At 52.0% G+C, this 21,132-nt stretch overlaps 1 protein-coding gene across 15 annotated transcripts in view; it reads right to left on the reverse strand.

Annotated features, from left to right (window-relative positions):
• The window catches only part of DAB2IP (DAB2 interacting protein), a 974,997-nt gene that overhangs the window by 123,547 nt on the left and 830,318 nt on the right, over positions 1-21,132 (reverse strand). The window lies entirely within an intron of this gene.

The following is a 21,132-nucleotide window of genomic DNA, read 5'->3' on the forward strand; positions in this document are numbered from 1 at the left end:
GTCTGGACTGGTGTGTGTGTGTGTATGTACAGAGTTGGTCTGCACTGGTGTGTGTATGTGCAGAGTTGGTCTGGACTGGTGTGTGTGTGTGTGTGTGTATGTGCAGAGTTGGTCTGGACTGGTGTGTGTGTGTATGTGTGTATGTGCAGAGTTGGTCTGGACTGGTGTATGTGTGTGTATGTGCAGAGTTGGTCTGGACTGGTGTGTGTGTGTGTGTGTGTATGTGCAGAGTTGGTCTGGACTGGTGTGTGTGTGTATGTGTGTATGTGCAGAGTTGGTCTGGACTGGTGTATGTGTGTGTATGTGCAGAGTTGATCTGGACTGGTGTGTGTGTGTGTGTGTGTGTGTGTGTGTGTGTGTGTGTGTGTGTGTGTGTGAACGTGCGCACACAGAGTTGATCTGGACTGGTGTGTGTGTGTGCGTGTGTGTGCAGAGTTGGTCTGGACTGGTGTGAGTGTGTGTATGTGCAGAGTTGGTCTGGACTGGTGTGAGTGTGTGTGAGTGTGTGTATGTGCAGAGTTGGTCTGGACTGGTCTATGTGTGTCTGTGTGTGTAGGAGCAGAGTTGGTCTGGACTGGTGTGTGCGAATGCGTGCACACAGAGTTGGTCTGGACTGGTGTGTGTGTGCAGAGTTGGTCTGGACTGGTGTGTGTGCGTGTGTGTGAACGCGCGCACACAGAGTTGGTCTGGAGTGGTGTGTGTATGTGCAGAGTTGGTCTGGACTGGTGTGTGTGCGTGTGTGTGAACGCGCGCACACAGAGTTGGTCTGGACTGGTGTGTGTGTGCAGAGTTGGTCTGGACTGGTGTGAGTGTGTGTGTGTATGTGCAGAGTTGGTCTGGACTGGTGTGTGTGTGTGTGTGTGTGAACGAACGTGCGCACAGAGTTGGTCTGGACTGGTGTGAGTGTGTGTATGTGCAGAGTTGGTCTGGACTGGTGTATGTGTGTCTGTGTGTGTATGTGCAGAGTTGGTCTGGACTGGTGTGAGTGTGTGTGTGTATATGTACAGAGTTGGTCTGGACTGGTGTGTGTGCGCGTGTGTGTGAACGCGCGCACAAAGAGTTGGTCTGGACTGGTGTGTGTGTGTGCAGAGTTGGTCTGGACTGGTGTGTGTGCGTGTGTGTGTGTGAACGCGCGCACACAGAGTTGGTCTGGACTGGTGTGTGTATGTGCAGAGTTGTTCTGGACTGGTGTGTGTATGTGCAGAGTTGTTCTGGACTGGTGTGTGTATGTGCAGAGTTGTTCTGGACTGGTGTGTGTGCGTGTGTGTGTGTGTGTGTGTGAACGCGCGCACACAGAGTTGGTCTGGACTGGTGTGTGTATGTGCAGAGTTGTTCTGGACTGGTGTGTGTGTGTGTATGTGCAGAGTTGGTCTGGACTGGTGTGTGTGCGTGTGTGTGAACGCGCGCACACAGAGTTGGTCTGGACTGGTGTGTGTGTGCAGAGTTGGTCTGGACTGGTGTGAGTGTGTGTGTGTATGTGCAGAGTTGGTCTGGACTGGTGTGTGTGTGTGTGTGTGTGTGAGTGAACGAACGTGCGCACAGAGTTGGTCTGGACTGGTGTGAGTGTGTGTATGTGCAGAGTTGGTCTGGACTGGTGTATGTGTGTCTGTGTGTGTATGTGCAGAGTTGGTCTCGACTGGTGTGAGTGTGTGTGTGTATATGTACAGAGTTGGTCTGGACTGGTGTGTGTGCGTGTGTGTGAACGCGCGCACAAAGAGTTGGTCTGGACTGGTGTGTGTGTGTGCAGAGTTGGTCTGGACTGGTGTGTGTGCGTGTGTGTGTGTGTGTGACGCGCGCACAAAGAGTTGGTCTGGACTGGTGTGTGTATGTGCAGAGTTGTTCTGGACTGGTGTGTGTATGTGCAGAGTTGTTCTGGACTGGTGTGTGTATGTGCAGAGTTGTTCTGGACTGGTGTGTGTGTGTGTGTGTGTGAACGCGCGCACACAGAGTTGGTCTGGACTGGTGTGTGTGTGTGTGCAGAGTTGGTCTGGACTGGTGTGTGTGTGTGTATATGTGCAGAGTTGGTCTGGACTGGTGTGTGTGTGTGCAGAGTTGGTCTGGATTGGTGTGAGTGTGTGCAGAGTTGGTCTGGACTAGTGTGTGTGCGTGTGTGTGTGTGAACGCGCGCACACAGAGTTGGTCTGGACTGGTGTGTGTATGTGCAGAGTTGTTCTGGACTGGTGTGTGTATGTGCAGAGTTGTTCTAGACTGGTGTGTGTGCGCGTGTGTGTGTGAACGCGCACACACAGGGCCTGATTCACAAAGCGGTGCTAACAGTTAGCACCCTGGTGAAAAGCCCTTTATCACGCCTAAACTCAGTTTAGGCATGATAAGTTTAGGTGTGATAAGTTTAGGCATGATAAGTTTAGGTGTGATAAGTTTAGGCATGATAAGTTTAAGCACCAACTGCGTTAGCACCGCAGTGCACAGCTGATCAAAAGTTTTGCGCTAGCGAAGTCTGGTGCACTTCGCATAGAGTTTAATAGCGCTGCTTTGTGTGCGGGACTTTGCACGCTATCTACACTTATCTAAACTTAGCATGCCTAAACTTATCACACCTAAACTTATCACACCTAAACTTATCACGCCTAAACTGGCTTTTCACCAGTGTGGTGCAAAGGTTATCATGCCTAAAGTCTTTTAGGCGTGATAACTGAGTTATCACCGCTTTGTGAATCAGGCCCACAGAGTTGGTCTGGACTGGTGTGTGTGTGTGTGCAGAGTTGGTCTGGACTGGTGTGTGTGTATGTATGTGCAGAGTTGGTCTGGACTGGTGTGTGTGTGTGCAGAGTTGGTCTGGACTGGTGTAAGTGTGTGCAGAGTTGGTCTGGACTGGTGTGAGTGTGTGCAGAGTTGGTCTGGACTGGTGTGTGTGCACGCGTGTGTGTGAACGTGCGCTTGCGCACACAGAGTTGGTCTGGACTGGTGTGTGTGTGTGCAGAGTTGGTCTGGACTGGTGTGTGTGTATGTATGTGCAGAGTTGGTCTGGACTGGTGTGTGTGTGTGCAGAGTTGGTCTGGACTGGTGTAAGTGTGTGCAGAGTTGGTCTGGACTGGTGTGTGTGTGTGTGCAGAGTTGGTCTGGACTGGTGTGAGTGTGTGTGTGTGTATGTGCAGAGTTGGTCTGGACTGGTGTGTGTGTGTGGTGCGTGGAGTTGGTCTGGATGCGCACGCGTGCGAGTGTATGCAGAGTCGGTCTGGACTGGCGGGCTGCTGCATCCAAGCACTACAGCCTATCTCCGAACCTTCTCAGGGAAGACACACAGCAGGCTCTCTCTGTGAATAAGAGCGGGTTACTGCTGTCTGGCCGCTGGTCGATTTCCTGACTTGTCCGCCGGTCTGGCCCAGCACAGCACATTACAGCAGCCAGTTTATTGCCCCTCTGTGTGGTGATAGATGGGTTTTGCTGTAAACAAGGCCAGTGCTGCCGATACAATGACTGCATTATATACATGGCAGCCGGACTGCACTGATCAGGCAGGCAGGATGCTAACTCCTAACGCCATATTGGATTGTGAGCACCTAGTATCCTATCGGATTGTCAGTAACGTTACACGCGGTGTCCACACACAGTGCTCCGAAGTTCTCTCTACACCACAACATCAGGAACGGCGGGTCGGAAACCCAGAAATTATCAGAGGAAGCCTGAGGTTACCCACAAGCCAAGGAAAAGAGAAGAAAGGAGGGAACAGGAAACAGTATTATCTCACACAGGAACAGGACTGAGAGGAGGATTGTGGGAACAGGAAGAGTAATTATGCCACAAAGAAATAAGGCTGAGAGGAGGGTTCTAGATACAGGAAGCAGAATTATAATACATAGGAAAAAGATTGAGAGTAGGGTTCAGGAACAGGAAGTAGAATTATAGCACACAGCATTATGACTAAGAGGAGAATTCTGGATCAGGAAGTAGAATTATAGCACACAGCATTATTACTGAAAGGAGGGTTCAGGAACAGGAAGTAGAATTATAGCACAGAGCATTAAGGAAGAGGGTCCAGAAACAGGAAGAAAAATGATATCACAAAGCAGTATGGCTGAGAGTAGGGTTCAGGAAGAGGAAGTAGAATTATAGCACACAGCATTATGACTGAAAGGAGGGTTCAGGAAGAGGAAGTAGAATTATAGCACCCAACATTATGACTGAAAGGAGGTTTCAGGAAGAGGAAGTAGAATTATAGCACACAGCATTACGACTAAGAGGGATCAGGAACAGGAAGTAGAATTAAAGCACGCAGCATTGAGACAGAGAGGAGGGTTCAGGAACAGGAAGTAGAATTATAGCACACAGCATTATTACTGAAAGGAGGGTTCAGGAACAGGAAGTAGAATGATAGCACACAGCATTAAGACTAAGAGGAGGGATCAGGAACAGGAAGTAGAATTACAGCATGCAGCATTGAGACTGAGAGGAGGGCTCATAAACAGGAAGTAGAATTATAGCACACAGCATTAAGACTAAGAGGAGGGATCAGGAACAGGAAGTAGAATTATAGCACGCAGCATTGAGACTGAGAGGAGGGTTCAGGAACAGGAAGTAGAATTATATCACAGAGCACTAAGACTACAAACAAGAGGGTAACAGCAACAAAAAGTGAGATGATCATAATAGCAAAGGGACAATAATGGTGACATGCAATGACAGATTGGTCACAGCTTCAGTTCTATGCAACCTCATTTAGATCAGACTAGAATTTATGATCACATAACGATTGGGCGACACAGATTTGATGTGTTTTCCAATCTGATCTCGTGTTACGTTTTCCTATGCAAGATTTGGGCTGGTTCCTCTGATTCCCTGCCAGAATAACTCGCCGTCTGAGGGGTCCCGAAGCGAGGAATAGTGACGCGGCACATCCAGCTGTCACTTTGTGTCATGTCACATCCAGGTGAATGACTAAGTCAACTCATCCGCCAGAAACGCCGTGTGTTACTCCAGCCAAGCGGAATCCTCGATCCACAGGCTCCGCGAGAAGGTCACCAGACGGGAGACGCTAACTTTTACTCCAAAACTTCCTACTGAGTCCATCTGTCACAGCCACAAGGCAAACCTAGGCAGTTGCCTAGGGCCTGGAGAGAGTCTAAGGGCCTGATGAGTGCTAGCCCCCACCAAACCTTACTAAATAAAGCCAGATGATCATCGGGGGGAACAAAAACTGCTATCTTGTCTAGAGACCCATTTTGTCTTAATCCTTTTCTGATCACAGCTGTTATTACCCCCTCCCCCCCCCCCCCCAAGGGGCTCCACATCTGGGGCAGGGGGGAATCCAAAGAGCCACACAGGCTAAGAGGGGTCTGATAGGCGTCCGGGCTGCCGTCTCCTTCAAAACCCTGACCCTCACCTAATCATTTTATTAAGAATGTCATGTGACCAGCAGGAATATAGAGGTGACATGTGACAAGATGAGATAGAAGTGTAAGTACAGTGTCTAGCACACAAATAAGTAGACTGTGTTCCTTTTTTCTTTATCTGTCTGAAAGAGTTAAACATCAGGAATTCAAGCAAATCCAGTCAGGATCTAATCGGACTGTAGCTAACCCTCATTTATAAGGAATTACAGCCAGAAAATGGCTTTTAAGAGCAGGAAAGAGATAAAAAGGGTCAACAGTTCATAGATTTTAGCTATGTATAGTGCGCTGGGCACCGGGGAGGCATATTGACCACTAGGGGCGAAGCTGCGGATGCGGTCAGGCAATGTATAGTGCGCTGGGCACCGGGGAGGCATATTGACCACTAGGGGCGAAGCTGCGGATGCGGTCAGGCAATGTATAGTGCGCTGGGCACCGGGGAGGCATATTGACCACTAGGGGCAAGGCGGCGGATGCGGTCAGGCAATGTATAGGGCGCTGGGCACCGGGGAGGGACACTGACCACTAGGGGCAAGGCGGCGGATGCGGTCAGGCAATGTATAGTGTGCTGGGCACCGGGGAGGGACACTGACCACTAGGGGCGAAGCCGCGGATGCGGTCAGGCTATGCATAATGCGCTGGGCACCGGGGAGGGACAATGACCACTAGGGGCAAGGCGGCGGATGCGGTCAGGCAATGTATAGTGCGCTGGGCACCGGGGAGGCACAATGACCACTAGGGGCAAGGCGGTGGATGCGGTCAGGCAATGTATAGTGCGCTGGGCACCGGGGAGGCACAATGACCACTAGGGGCAAGGCGGCGGATGCGGTCAGGCAATGTATAGTGCACTGTATAGACCACTAGGGGCAAGGCGGCGGATGCGGTCAGGCAATGTATAGTGCAATGTATAGACCACTAGGGGCAAGGCGGCGGATGCGGTCAGGCAATGTATAGTGCAATGTATAGACCACTAGGGGCAAGGCGGCGGATGCGGTCAGGCAATGTATAGTGCAATGTATAGACCACTAGGGGCAAGGCGGCGGATGCGGTCAGGCAATGTATAGTGCAATGTATAGACCACTAGGGGCAAGGCGGCGGATGCGGTCAGGCAATGTATAGGGCGCTGGGCACCGGGGAGGGACACTGACCACTAGGGGCAAAGCGGCGGATGCGGTCAGGCAATGTATAGTGCAATGTATAGACCACTAGGGGCAAGGCGGCGGATGCGGTCAGGCAATGTATAGACCACTAGGGGCAAGGCGGCGGATGCGGTCAGGCAATGTATAGTGCAATGTATAGACCACTAGGGGCAAGGCGGCGGATGCGGTCAGGCAATGTATAGACCACTAGGGGCAAGGCGGCGGATGCGGTCAGGCAATGTATAGGGCGCTGGGCACCGGGGAGGGACACTGACCACTAGGGGCAAGGCGGCGGATGCGGTCAGGCAATGTATAGTGCAATGTACAGACCACTAGGGGCAAGGCGGCGGATGCGGTCAGGCAATGTATAGTGCGCTGGGCACTGGGGAGGCACAATGACCACTAGGGGCGAAGCTGCGGATGCGGTCAGGCAATGTATAGTGCGCTGGGCACCGGGGAGGGACACTGACCACTAGGGGCAAGGCGGCGGATGCGGTCAGGCAATGTATAGACCACTAGGGGCAAGGCGGCGGTGTCACAAGGCCGATTCCAGATCGATTTCAGCATGAAATTGATTGGGAATCGGCCTGTGGTGTATGGGCAGCCGACAGATCTCTCTCTAATCAGATCCGATCAGAGAGAGATCTGTCTCTTGGTCGATCGTCTGATGTATGGCCACCCTTACACTGACTTTCCCGGGAACAGGTAAGGCAGCAGATCAGCCTCTGGGGAGGACAGATGCTACTGGGACAAGGTCCTGCCTGCTGCCAGCATAGGGGGAATAAAGAAGAATTAGAGGTCTGGCATCAATAACAAATGCTGCTCTCTATTCATCACCTCCCAGCCACCGCCTGTCCGTAGAGGGAAGATTAATCTGCTGCCAGGGACATTCCAAGACCATCCATCATAAAGGTGGACATTACCGACCTCCCGCGTGCAACACCAGCTGCAGCACAGTGTGTGTGTGTGTGTGTGTGTGTGTGTGTGTGTGTGTGTATTTGGTGTGTGTGTGTATGTTGTGTGTGTGTATGTGCATATGGTGTGCGTGTGCATGTTTGTGCCTATGGTGTGTGTGTGTATGGTGTGTATGGTTTGTGTGTGTGCATATGGTGTATGTGTGTGTGTGTGCATATGGTGTGTGTGTTATGTGTGTGTGTGTATATGGTGTGTGTGTGTGTATGTGTGCATAAGTTGTGCATGTGCATATGGTGTGTGTGTTTGTTCATATGGTGTGTGTATGGTGTGTGCGTATGTGTGCATATGGTATGTGTGTATGGTGTGTGTGCATATGGTGTGTGTATGGTGTGTGCGTATGTGTGCATATGGTGTGTGTATGGTGTGTGTGCATATGGTGTGTGTATGGTGTGTGCGTATGTGTGCATATGGTGTGTGTATGGTGTGTGCGTATGTGTGCATATGGTATGTGTGTATGGTGTGTGTGCATATGGCGTGTGTGTGTGTGTTTATATGGCGTGTGTCTATATGGTGTGTGTGTGTGTGTGTGTGTGTATGGTGTGTGTGTGTTTATATGGCGTGTGTCTATATGGTGTGTGTGTGTCTATGGTATGTGTGTATGTGTGTATATGGTGTGTGTATGGTTTGTGTGTCTATGGTGTGTGTGTGTGTAAGGTGTGTGTGTATATGGTGTGTGTGTGTATGTGGTGTGTGTATGTATGTATATGGTGTGTGTATTATTTGTGTGTATATGGTGTGTGTGTGTGTGTGTGTGTGTGTGTGTGTGTGTGTGTGTATGTATGTATATGGTGTGTGTATGGTTTGTGTGTATATGGTGTGTGTGTATTTGTGGCTATGGTGTGTGTGTGTGTGTGTGTGTGTGTGTGTGTGTGTGTGTGTGTGTGTGTGGCTATGGTGTGTATATGGTGTGTCTGTTTGTGGCTATGGTGTGTGTATGTCTGGTGTGTGTGTGTTTGAGGCTATGGTGTGTGTGTGTGTGTGGGGGGGGGGGCTATGGTGTGTGTGTTTGTGGCTATGGTGTGTGTGTGAGTGTGTGTGGCTACGGTGTGTGTGTGTATGGAGTGTGTGTGTTTGTGGCTATGGTGTGTGTGTGTGGGGCTATGGTGTGTGTGTGTGGGGCTATGGTGTGTGTGTGTGCATGGTGTGTGTGTGTGTTTGTGGCTATGGTGTGTGTGTATATGGTGTGTGTATGTGTGCCTATGGTGTGTGTGTGTGTGTATGTGTGGCTATGGTGTGTGTGTGTATGGTGTGTGTGTGTGTTTGTTGCTATGGCGTGTGTGTGTATGGAGTGTGTGTGTTTGAGGCTATGGTGTGTGTGTGGGGGCGCTATGGTGTGTGTGTGTGTATGTGTGGCTATGGTGTGTGTGTGTGCATGGTGTGTGTGTGTTTGTGGCTATGGTGTGTGTGTATATGGTGTGTGTATGTGTGCCTATGGTGTGTGTGTGTGTATGGTGTGTGTGCACGTGTGGCTATGGTGTGTGTGTGTGTGTATGGTGTGTGTGTGTTTGTTGCTATGGCGTGTGTGTGTATGGAGTGTGTGTGTTTGAGGCTATGGTGTGTGTGTGGGGGCGCTATGGTGTGTGTATGTGTGGCTATGGTGTGTGTGTGTGCATGGTGTGTGTGTGTTTGTGGCTATGGTGTGTGTGTATATGGTGTGTGTATGTGTGCCTATGGTGTGTGTGTGTGTATGGTGTGTGTGCACGTGTGGCTATGGTGTGTGTGTGTGTGTATGGTGTGTGTGTGTTTGTTGCTATGGCGTGTGTGTGTATGGAGTGTGTGTGTTTGAGGCTATGGTGTGTGTGTGTGGGGGCGCTATGGTGTGTGTGTGTGTGTATGTGTGGCTATGGTGTGTGTGTGTGTATGGAGTGTGTGTGTTTGTGGCTATGGTGTGTGTGTATATGGTGTGTGTATGTGTGCCTATGGTGTGTGTGTGTGTGTATGGTGTGTGTGCACGTGTGGCTATGGTGTGTGTGTGTGTGTATGGTGTGTGTGCACGTGTGGCTATGGTGTGTGTGTGTGTGTATGGTGTTTGTTGCTATGGCGTGTGTGTGTATGGAGTGTGTGTGTTTGAGGCTATGGTGTGTGTGTGGGGGCGCTATGGTGTGTGTGTGTGTATGTGTGGCTATGGTGTGTGTGTGTATGGTGTGTGTGACATCATCACTATGGCGGAGGCCTCAGTGACATCATCCCGTTGATGAGGGATAGTGTCAGCTGATTGGGCGGTGCACAGACGGTGGACACACATACAGACAGACGCTTAGTCAGTGTAAGTGGAGCACAGACGGCATATGTGTGAAGAATGAGACCCGAGTGACATTATTATGTGCAGGGAAAGTTCTATCCATCATCGGCGGAAGCTTCTAGAGTGGGAATTCTCCGGAGAGCTCTGCTGCCCGTTACTGATGAGCTCTCGCTAAATATTCCATGTTCAGAGCTCAGAACAGCCGCGGGTGACACCGACAATTATCCTGATCAGCGGCTCTGGCACTGCAGCCGGCTCTCTATCTACCTTCATATGACCTTCCTGTATGGCCAGAGGCAAGCAGGCCTATCACAGCGCACGCTTCTGTCACATGACCGTGTGCTGCACAACCTTCATCCTCCGCCCAGCGAAAGACCGCAAACTATATCCCGGGAAAGCTATAGGTCCCCGGGGGTGGGGAATACTAGACTACCAGGGAAAGCTATAGGGCCCCCAGGGGTGGGGAATACTAGACTACCAGGGAAAGCTATAGGGCCCCCGGGGGTGGGGAATACTAGACTACCAGGGAAAGCTATAGGTCCCCGGGGGTGGGGAATACTAGACTACCAGGGAAAGCTATAGGGCCCCCGGGGGTGGGGAATACTAGACTACCAGGGAAAGCTATAGGGCCCCCGGGGGTGGGGAGTACTAGACTACCAGGGAAAGCTATAGGGCCCCCGGGGGTGGGGAGTACTAGACTACCAGGGAAAGCTATAGGGCCCCCGGGGGTGGGGAATACTAGACTACCAGGGAAAGCTATAGGTCCCCGGGGGTGGGGAATACTAGACTACCAGGGAAAGCTATAGGGCCCCCGGGGGTGGGGAGTACTAGACTACCAGGGAAAGCTATAGGGCCCCCAGGGGTGGGGAATACTAGACTACCAGGGAAAGCTATAGGGCCCCCGGGGGTGGGGAATACTAGACTACCAGGGAAAGCTATAGGGCCCTCGGGGGTGGGGAATACTAGACTACCAGGGAAAGCTATAGGTCCCCGGGGGTGGGGAATACTAGACTACCAGGGAAAGCTATAGGGCCCCCGGGGGTGGGGAATACTAGACTACCAGGGAAAGCTATAGGGTCCCTGGGGGTGGGGAATACTAGACTACCAGGGAAAGCTATAGGCCCCCGGGGGTGGGGAATACTAGACTACCAGGGAAAGCTATAGGGCCCCCGGGGGTGGGGAATACTAGACTACCAGGGAAAGCTATAGGTCCCCTGGGGTGGGGAATACTAGACTACCAGGGAAAGCTATAGGGTCCCTGGGGGTGGGGAGTACTAGACTACCAGGGAAAGCTATAGGGCCCTGGGGGTGGGGAGTACTAGACTACCAGGGAAAGCTATAGGGCCCCAGGGGGTGGGGAATACTAGACTACCAGGGAAAGCTATAGGGCCCCAGGGGGTGAGGAATACTAGACTACCAGGGAAAGCTATAGGTCCCTGGGGGTGGGGAATACTAGACTACCAGGGAAAGCTATAGGGCCCCCAGGGGTGGGGAATACTAGACTACCAGGGAAAGCTATAGAGCTCCCGGGGGTGGGGAATACTAGACTACCAGGGAAAGCTATAGGGCCCCCGGGGGTGGGGAGTACTAGACTACCAGGGAAAGCTATAGGGCCCCCGGGGGTGGGGAATACTAGACCACCAGGGAAAGCTATAGGGCCCCAGGGGGTGAGGAATACTAGACTACCAGGGAAAGCTATAGGGCCCCCGGGGGTGGGGAGTACTAGACTACCAGGGAAAGCTATAGGGCCCCCGGGGGTGGGGAATACTAGACTACCAGGGAAAGCTATAGGGTCCCCGGGGGTGGGGAATACTAGACTACCAGGGAAAGCTATAGGGCCCCCGGGGGTGGGGAATACTAGTCTGGCAGGATTTCATGGTCAACTGTATCAAAAGCCGCTGAGAGATCCAACAGGATTAGGATGGAGCATTCCCCTCTGTCCCTTGCCATGAGCAGATCGTTGCAGACTTGGATGAGGGCTGTTTCACAGCTGTGGTGTTTCTTAAAGCCAGATTGTAGAGGGTCCAGGATGTTGTTTACTGACAGCCTGGTTTCAAGTTGCAGATAGACAGCCTTTTCAATAACTTTACCTAAGTAGGGGAGGTTGGAGACAGGTCTGTAGCTGCTCATAGCATCTGGATCCATGGAAGGTTTTTAAGAAGGGGCTTGATGATTCCTTCTTTTAAGGCTCATACACATGGGGTACGGCCATCGCCGCAACCACGTGGCACGCGCGTGTTGCGGCGACGGTTCGCCCGTGTGTATGACGCGCGCGCCCCGAACCGTCGCCCGTCGGAGCTGTCGCCAGGCGATTGACATGTTCAGCCGTTGCCGCAACCTCGCCGGAACTGTCGCTAGTCCCGCATGTGTATGCGGGCTAGCGACAGCTACCCACACACAGCACACGGAGCTTCCGGCGGGGGGGGGGGGGGGGAGGAACCTCGGCGACAGCTTCCGCCGCATCGCTAATCCCTCTGCTGCCGTGTGGATGCAGAGGGAACTGTCGCCGAACTGTCGCGCACACGCTCCCGTGTGCTAGCAACAGCTACAATTGTCCCCCGTGAGTACTTACCGTAGCTTAAGAGAGGTAGGAAACCTCCCTGCTTGCAGAGAGCAATTTACTATTTTGTGAAATGCTGGGCCAAGCAGGTCAGGGCATTTCAGCATATGTTTAGTTGGTCCAGGTTGTCTGGCGGAGGCGACGGAGGATGTCTGAGATCTCTTCCTCACTAATACTTTTGAAGTCAGTCCAGGGTGTTAGGTTGTTTTTGCCACTATTTTGCCACTATTTCCAGCCCCAATTGCCTCCATCTCATCACGTGGACCTTTCATTTACTATAGATATACCCCCTTCTTGGTATCTGTATATTTAGCTCCCCCTTTTTTTTCTAAAATAGGTATCTATATGTCTCCCATTTTTTTTATTTTTTTATTATCTTTTTGTTTTGGTGCCTTTGCCTAACCCTAACTGCAGGAACTGTGCAGTGCCAGGAGGATTTGTGGGATTTTTTTTTCATTTAGCTACAGAAACAAGCTTATCTCAGCATGCAAATAACAGAAAGCTTCCTATTTCAGATACAATAAGGACACTATGACCAGAAGGTAATTGAATCCCCCTCTCCCTTTGAAGATGGTACAAAGAGATGTAAACCTATAGTCTAGGTGAAGCTTGTTGAGGGAGGGACAGTAAGCTGTGGCAGTAGGGAGGGAAGAGCTGGGTTGAAAAAAAAAAAAAAAGGGCAGAAGTGATGTCCCTTTTGGCAGATAAAAAGTAAAGATGGACACCAGCGGAAATATTATTTTCTTTTTTTCCATATCACATTCTTCCAAATCTGACACATTTTAGTGAACACTAAAAACAAGATAGGTAAATTTTTATTTTCTTGGTTAATATGGAGTTTCATCCCACCAAGAAGCAAGGGGGGGGGGGGGGGTGTTAATCAATTTCAGCTCTTCATTTGGTGTTGATGAGATTAGCAACATCTGCACTATAGAGGGCGATGATGAGGCGACCACCAAAACATTAGCGAGAACTGAGCAGCATTTTTAGCCCCCAGGGCATCTCAATAGCACAATTAGAAACGCATGCTAACAATGTGGGTCATTAATAAAATAAATTGCATTATACCTCTTCTTCTTTCATTTAAATGTTTGTTAGAGGCTTTCATTGCTCTACTTCCAAGGCCTGCAGTGCACAGAAAGAGCAGGCAGATAAGGACTGCTGTTATTAGCAGAGGCAATAAGCAAACAAAAGCTTTCATCAGGTGATGAGTGGGGAGAGATAGTACACTGTGCTTCAAACAGTTTATAGAAATCACACTTGATTACAGTTTTATAGAAATCACACTTGATTACAGTCACACCTTCCCCTGGATAAATAAGGGCAGATAGAAGGGGCGGCAGCTATTAGAGACCAGGACAAACTGCAAAAAAGTCAGTGTGTACCCCGCTCCACCTTCCTTGAGCTGACAGTACAGAATCATCTCACAGGAGGCTGCAGTCCCGCCCAGAACAGCTGTGGCATTTCACAATAAAGGAAGCAGCGTTTGTGTTTGCAGCGTGGCAGCGGGTTATTTCCTGCGCACTAATGATCGCGCAGAGACACACGGACGATGCGTTCTCTCCACATCAGAAACTCGCGTCTCTTATCTCGGAAATTAATTATCCGGCAGAAGTCTCTCTTTCCCGTGCTGGAATTCCGGGAAAATGAGCAGTGCGGCGTCTGCCAGCAAGTGCACTTCGTGAATCATCCAATTCACAGATCAGTCCGACGCTGCCAAGAATCCCCTCGCAAGCGGGAGTGGGGGAGACGGCGAGGATGCGGGAACGCTGGCAATTAACACGGGTGTGTTTGCATACAGTCCCTATTTATGTGGCATCATTAGTGACGCTATACTGAGTATGCTCACCAGAGAGGAACTCCGACTCCTCCGCAGAGTGACAGAGAGAGGAAAACAACACCGGAGACTCAAAGCAGCACAAGAGAGATCCTCTGCAGCATGGGAGAAATGCTCTGCAGCACGGGAGAGACGCTCTGCAGCACGGGAGAGACGCTCTGCAGCATGGGAGAGACGCTCTGCAGCACGGGAGAGACACTCTGCAGCACAGGGGAGGGGCTCTGCAGCACAGGGGAGGGGCTCTGCAGCACTGGAGAGATGCTCTGCAGCATAGGAGAGACGCTCTGCAGCACGGGAGAGACGCTCTGCAGCACGGGAGAGACTCTCTGCAGCACGGGAGAGACGCTCTGCAGCACGGGAGAGACGCTCTGCAGCACAGGGGAGGAGCTCTACAGCATAGGAGACGCTCTGCAGCATAGGAGACGCTCTGCAGCACGGGAGAGACGCTCTGCAGCACGGGAGAGACGCTCTGCAGCATAGGAGAGACGCTCTGCAGCACGGGAGAGACGCTCTGCAGCACGGGAGAGACGCTCTGCAGCACGGGAGAGACGCTCTGCAGCACGGGAGAGATGCTCTGCAGCACGGGAGAGACGCTCTGCAGCACGGGGGAGGGGCTCTGCAGCATAGGAGACGCTCTGCAGCATAGGAGACGCTCTGCAGCACGGGAGAGACGCTCTGCAGCACAGGGGAGGGGCTCTGCAGCATAGGAGACGCTCTGCAGCACGGGGGAGACGATCTGCATCACAAGAGAGATCCTCTGCAGCATAGGGGAGACAGTCTGCAGCACGGGAGAGACGCTCTGCAGCACGGGAGAGACACTCTGCAGCACGGGTGAGACGCTCTGCAGCACAGGGGAGGGGCTCTGCAGCATAGGAGAGACGCTCTGCAGCATAGGAGACGCTCTGCAGCACGGGGGAGACGATCTGCATCACAAGAGAGATCCTCTGCAGCATAGGGGAGACAGTCTGCAGCACGGGAGAAACGATCTGCAGCATGGGAGAGACGCTCTGCAGCTCGGGAGAGATCCTCTGCAGCACAGGAGAAACGATTTGCAGCATAGGGGAGGGGCTCTGCAGTACAGGAGAGACGCTCTGTAGCACAGGGAAGACGCTCTGCATCACGGGAGGGACTCTGCAGCACGGGAGAGATCCTCTGCAGCAAAAGAGAGACGCTCTGCAGCACAGGAGACACTCTGCAGCACAGGGGAGGGGCTCTGCAGCACGGGAGAGATACTCTGCAGCAAAAGAGAGACGCTCTGCAGCACAGGAGACACTCTGCAGCACAGGGGAGGGGCTCTGCAGCACGGGAGAGATACTCTGCAGCACAGGAGAGGGACTCTGCAGCACGGAAAAGAGATCCTCTGTAGCAAAGGAGAGAGGTGCTCTGCAGCACAGGGGAGGGGCTCTGCAGCACGGGACAGAAGCTCTGAAGCACGGAAGAGATGCTCTGCAGCACAGGAGAGATACTCTGCAGCACAGGAGAGATGCTTTGCAGCACGGGAGAGACGCTCTGCAGCACGGGGGAGGGTCTCTGCAGCATGGGAGAGATAAGCTGCAGCACTGGAGAGACGCTCTGCAGCTTAGATGAGAAGCTGTGCAGCACAACGGGAGAGATTCTCTGCAGCACGGGAGAGACGTTCTGCAGCAGGGGGGAGTGGGTCTGCAGCACGGGAGAGACACTGCAGCACGGGAGGTACTCTGCAGCACGGGAGAGACGTTCTGCAGCAGGGGGGAGGGGGTCTGCAGCACGGGAGAGACGCTCTGCAGCACAGGAGAGATCCTCTGCAGCACGGGAGAGACGCTCTGCAGCACGGGAGAGACGCTCTGCAGCACGGGAGAGACGCTCTGCAGCACGGGAGAGACGCTCTGCAGCACGGGAGAGGCATGGCAGCAAGAGGAAGACCCTCTGCAGCATAGGAGGGGGGGGGGGGGTAGACGCTCTGCAGCACAGACTAGACCACAGCTGTAGAGGGATCAAAGGTGGCATCCTCATAATTGGAAAAGCAAAGCAGCCCCACCACCCATCGCTCTCCAGCTCCACCGCACCTCAACCGATCCCCAGCCCCACCGCCCGGCACTCTCCAGCTCCACCGCACCTCAACCGATCCCCAGTCCCACCGCCCGGCACTCTCCAGCTCCACCGCACCTCAACCGATCCCCAGTCCCACCGCCCGGCACTCTCCAGCTCCACCGCACCTCAACCGATCCCCAGTCCCACCGCCCGGCACTCTCCAGCTCCACCGCACCTCAACCGATCCCCAGTCCCACCGCCAGGCACTCTCCAGCTCCACCGCACCTCAACCGATCCCCAGTCCCACCGCCCGGCACTCTCCAGCTCCACCGCACCTCAACCGATCCCCAGTCCCACCACCCGGCACTCTCCAGCCCCACCGCACCTCAACCGATCCCCAGTCCCACCGCCCGGCACTCTCCAGCTCCACCGCACCTCAACCGATCCCCAGTCCCACCGCCCGGCACTCTCCAGCTCCACCGCACCTCAACCGATCCCCAGTCCCACCGCCCGGCACTCTCCAGCTCCACCGCATCTCAACCGATCCCCAGTCCCACCGCCCGGCACTCTCCAGCTCCACCGCACCTCAACCGATCCCCAGTCCCACCGCCCGGCACTCTCCAGCTCCACCGCACCTCAACCGATCCCCAGTCCCACCGCCCGGCACTCTCCAGCTCCACCGCACCTCAACCGATCCCCAGTCCCACCACCCGGCGCTCCCCAGTCCCACCGCACCTCAACCGATCCCCAGTCCCACCGCCCGGCACTCTCCAGCTCCACCGCACCTCAACCGATCCCCAGTCCCACCACCCGGCACTCTCCAGCCCCACCGCACCTCAACCGATCCCCAGTCCCACCGCCCGGCACTCTCCAGCTCCACCGCACCTCAACCGATCCCCAGTCCCACCGCCCGGCACTCTCCAGCTCCACCGCACCTCAACCGATCCCCAGTCCCACCGCCCGGCACTCTCCAGCTCCACCGCATCTCAACCGATCCCCAGTCCCACCGCCCGGCACTCTCCAGCTCCACCGCACCTCAACCGATCCCCAGTCCCACCGCCCGGCACTCTCCAGCTCCACCGCACCTCAACCGATCCCCAGTCCCACCGCCCGGCACTCTCCAGCTCCACCGCACCTCAACCGATCCCCAGTCCCACCACCCGGCGCTCCCCAGTCCCACCGCACCTCAACCGATCCCCAGTCCCACCGCCCGGCACTCTCCAGCTCCACCGCACCTCAACCGATCCCCAGTCCCACCACCCGGCACTCTCCAGCCCCACCGCACCTCAACCGATCCCCAGTCCCACCGCCCGGCACTCTCCAGCTCCACCGCACCTCAACCGATCCCCAGTCCCACCGCCCGGCACTCTCCAGCTCCACCGCACCTCAACCGATCCCCAGTCCCACCACCCGGCGCTCCCCAGTCCCACCGCACCTCAACCGATCCCCAGTCCCACCGCCCGGCACTCTCCAGCTCCACCGCACCTCAACCGATCCCCAGTCCCACCACCCGGCACTCTCCAGCCCCACCGCACCTCAACCGATCCCCAGTCCCACCGCCCGGCGCTCCCCAGTCCCACCATGGTGAAATGAGTCGCATGGAGTGCAGATTCTTCTTATTCATAAAGTATTTAGATATGACACAGCTTGTATAATCAGTAACATAATCGGAATCCATAAAACGAGACACCTGTGATTGCAGCTCCTCTGTCTACTAATTATCGCCATTAATCTTGTGGCGGCGGAGCGCAGCGCTGCGATGAGTGCTCGGCATGGAACTTGCTGGCCAGATGGAATTCTGGGTAATCACATGCTAATGAGCACATGAAAATGATTACCGTGAATGCAGCACAACACCATCCAGCCCCACATCCTGCTAATTATCTGCACACCAATCTGTGATTAATTCTGTCCCACGTCACGTGGCTGGGGCGAGCGGATCCTAAAACCCCAGAAAGCTGCACACGCTACATGGACAGCACGATACTCCCTGCTCTACACACACAATGGAGGCTATTCCCACATGAGCAGGCACTGCATGCTGAACAACACCAGCCCTTACAGTGCACCTCTACATATAGCTCATAATACAGCCCAAATGCATTATACACAACACTGACATCTCCTGCAGCACTGTACAGAGTACATAGTCATGTCACTGACTGTCCACAGTGGAGCTCACAATCTAATCCCTACCATAGTCATAGCCTAATGTCCTCCCATGTTATTATGTATTTATATAGAACTGACATCTTCTGCAGCACTGTACAGAGCACATAGTCATGTCACTGACTGTCCTCAGAGGAGCTCACAATCTAATCCCACCATAGTCATAATCTAATATCCTCCCATAGTATTATTATGCATTTATACAGCACTGACATCTCCTGCAGCACATTACAGAGTACATAGCCATGTCACTGACTGTCCTCGGAGGAGCTCACACTCTAATCCTACCATAGTCATAGCCTAATGTCCCACCATATTATTATATATTTATATAGCACTGACATCTTCTGTAGCACATTACAGAGTACATAGTCATGTCACTGACTGTCCTCAGAGGAGCTCACAAACTAATCTTACCATAGTCCTAGTCTAATGTCCTACCATATTATTATTATGTATTTATATAGCACTGACATCTTGTGCAGCACTTTACAGAGTACATAGTCATGTTACTGACTGTCCCCAGAGGAGCTCACAAGCTAATCCTACCATAGTCATAGTCTAATGTCCTACCATATTATTATTATGTATTTATATAGCACTAACATCTTCTGCAGCACATTACAGAGTACATAGTCATGTCACTGACTGTCCTCAGAGGAGCTCACAATCTAATCTTACCATAGTCCTAGTCTAATGTCCTACCATATTATTATTATGTATTTATATAGCACTGACATCTTGTGCAGCACTTTACAGAGTACATAGTCATGTCACTGACTGTCCCCAGAGGAGCTCACAAGCTAATCCTACCATAGTCATAGTCTAATGTCCTACCATATTATTATTATGTATTTATATAGCACTGACATCTTCTGCAGCACATTACAGAGTACATAGTCATGTCACTGACTGTCCTCAGAGGAGATCACAATCTAATCCCTACCATAGTCATAGTCTAATGTCCTACCATATTATTATTATGTATTTATATAGCACTGACATCTTCTGCAGCACATTACAGAGTACATAGTCATGTCACTGACTGTCCTCAGAGGAGCTCACACTCTAATCCTACCATAGTCATAGTCTAATGTCCTACCATATTATTATTATGTATTTATATAGCACTGACCTCTTCTGCAGCACATTACAGAGTACATAGTCATGTCACTGACTGTCCTCAGAGGAGCTCACAATCTAATCCTACCATAGTCATAGTCTGATGTCCTACCATATTATTATGTATTTATATAGCACTGACATCTCCTGCAGCACATTACAGAGTACATAGTCATGTCACTGACTGTCCTCAGAGGAGCTCACAGTCTAATTCTACTATAGTCATAGTATAATGTCCTACCATATTATTATTATGTATTTATATAGCACTGACTTCTTCTGCAGCACATTGCAGAGTACATAGTCATGTCACTGACTGTCCTCAGGGGAGCTCACACTCTAATCCTACCATAGTCATAGTGTAATGTCCTACCATATTATTATTATGTATTTATATAGCACTGATATCTTCTGCAGCACATTACAGAGTACATAGTCATGTCACTGACTGTCCTCAGAGGAGCTCACACTCTAATCCTACCATAGTCATAGTTTAATGTCCTCCCATATTATTATTATGTATTTATATAGCACTGACATCTTCTGCAGCACATTACAGAGTACATAGTCATGTCACTGACTGTCCTCAGAGGAGCTGACAATCTAATTCCTTCCATAGTCATAGTCTAAGGTTCCTGATATAGTTTTATGCCTGGTACAAACTTGCAATTTCCTGTGTGATCGACGGGTCAATAACGGGATTGATTTTTAGATCACCACTGCACAAAATCAATCCCGTTATGGGAGCACATTGGACATGTTGGACATTATCAATTCAATCCTGTTAATCGGGCGGGAAATAGCATGGTGTGTACCTAGCATAAGACCAATCTGGCTTGGAGAGAGAACAATCAGCCCACCAGCACCTGGAGGAAACCCACGCTAATACGTGGATAACATGCACAATCACTGCAGAACGTGGACTCGCTCAGATTCAAGTCTAGGACGTTAGCGCTAGAAGATGAGAGAGCTAGGGGACGCCTGCAGTGTCTGCGTTTGGTTGATTCTGGAGCCTGATCAGTTTGTAGCCCTCAGTCTAGCACATAAGCCAGGAAGCCCCCGGAGCAGGTGTCGCTAGGCGACTGGGGGCATGACATGGGCGGGACAAAGAGAGTCCTGGGGTCAGGAGGTGATAGGCTGGCCCAGGTAAAGGTGGATGCAGGAGGCGGGCGCTGGGGCAGCCAGGTACCTACATAAAGCAAGGACAATGGAGGGAAACTTCCTTTTCAATTTGAACCCTGAGCTACACCCACCCACTTGCCCCTGGGCTCTAGGTTGTTTGGACTACTTTTGTTAACAGGTTGTCACAGCAAGGATGGCGGGTCCTTGACAATACCAGCTGGACTGATTTTGGCAGTGGCGGGGCCAGCATCCTGGCTGGGAAGCAGTTGGTGTACCCACCGAGCAAGAAACACTGCAGCTCGTGGCTGGTATGGTGGTTGGTTGTGATCCCTAAATATTGGAGGGCATTGTCACGGAATCGTATGATATCATTTACATAAAGAGTATTATGCTTAAAGAGACACTGAAGCGAAAAAAAAATGATGATATTATGATTTGTATGTGTAGTACAGCTAAGAAATAAAACATTAAGGTCAGATACATCAGTCTAATTGGTTCCAGTACAGGAAGAGTTAAGAAACTCCAGTTGTAATCTCTATGCAAACAAGCCATTAAGCTCTACGACTTTCAAAGTCTTGGAGAGGGCTGTTATCTGACTTTTATTATCT

The sequence above is a fragment of the Hyperolius riggenbachi genome, chromosome 8 (assembly GCF_040937935.1).
Source record: "Hyperolius riggenbachi isolate aHypRig1 chromosome 8, aHypRig1.pri, whole genome shotgun sequence".
Taxonomy (NCBI): domain Eukaryota; kingdom Metazoa; phylum Chordata; class Amphibia; order Anura; family Hyperoliidae; genus Hyperolius; species Hyperolius riggenbachi.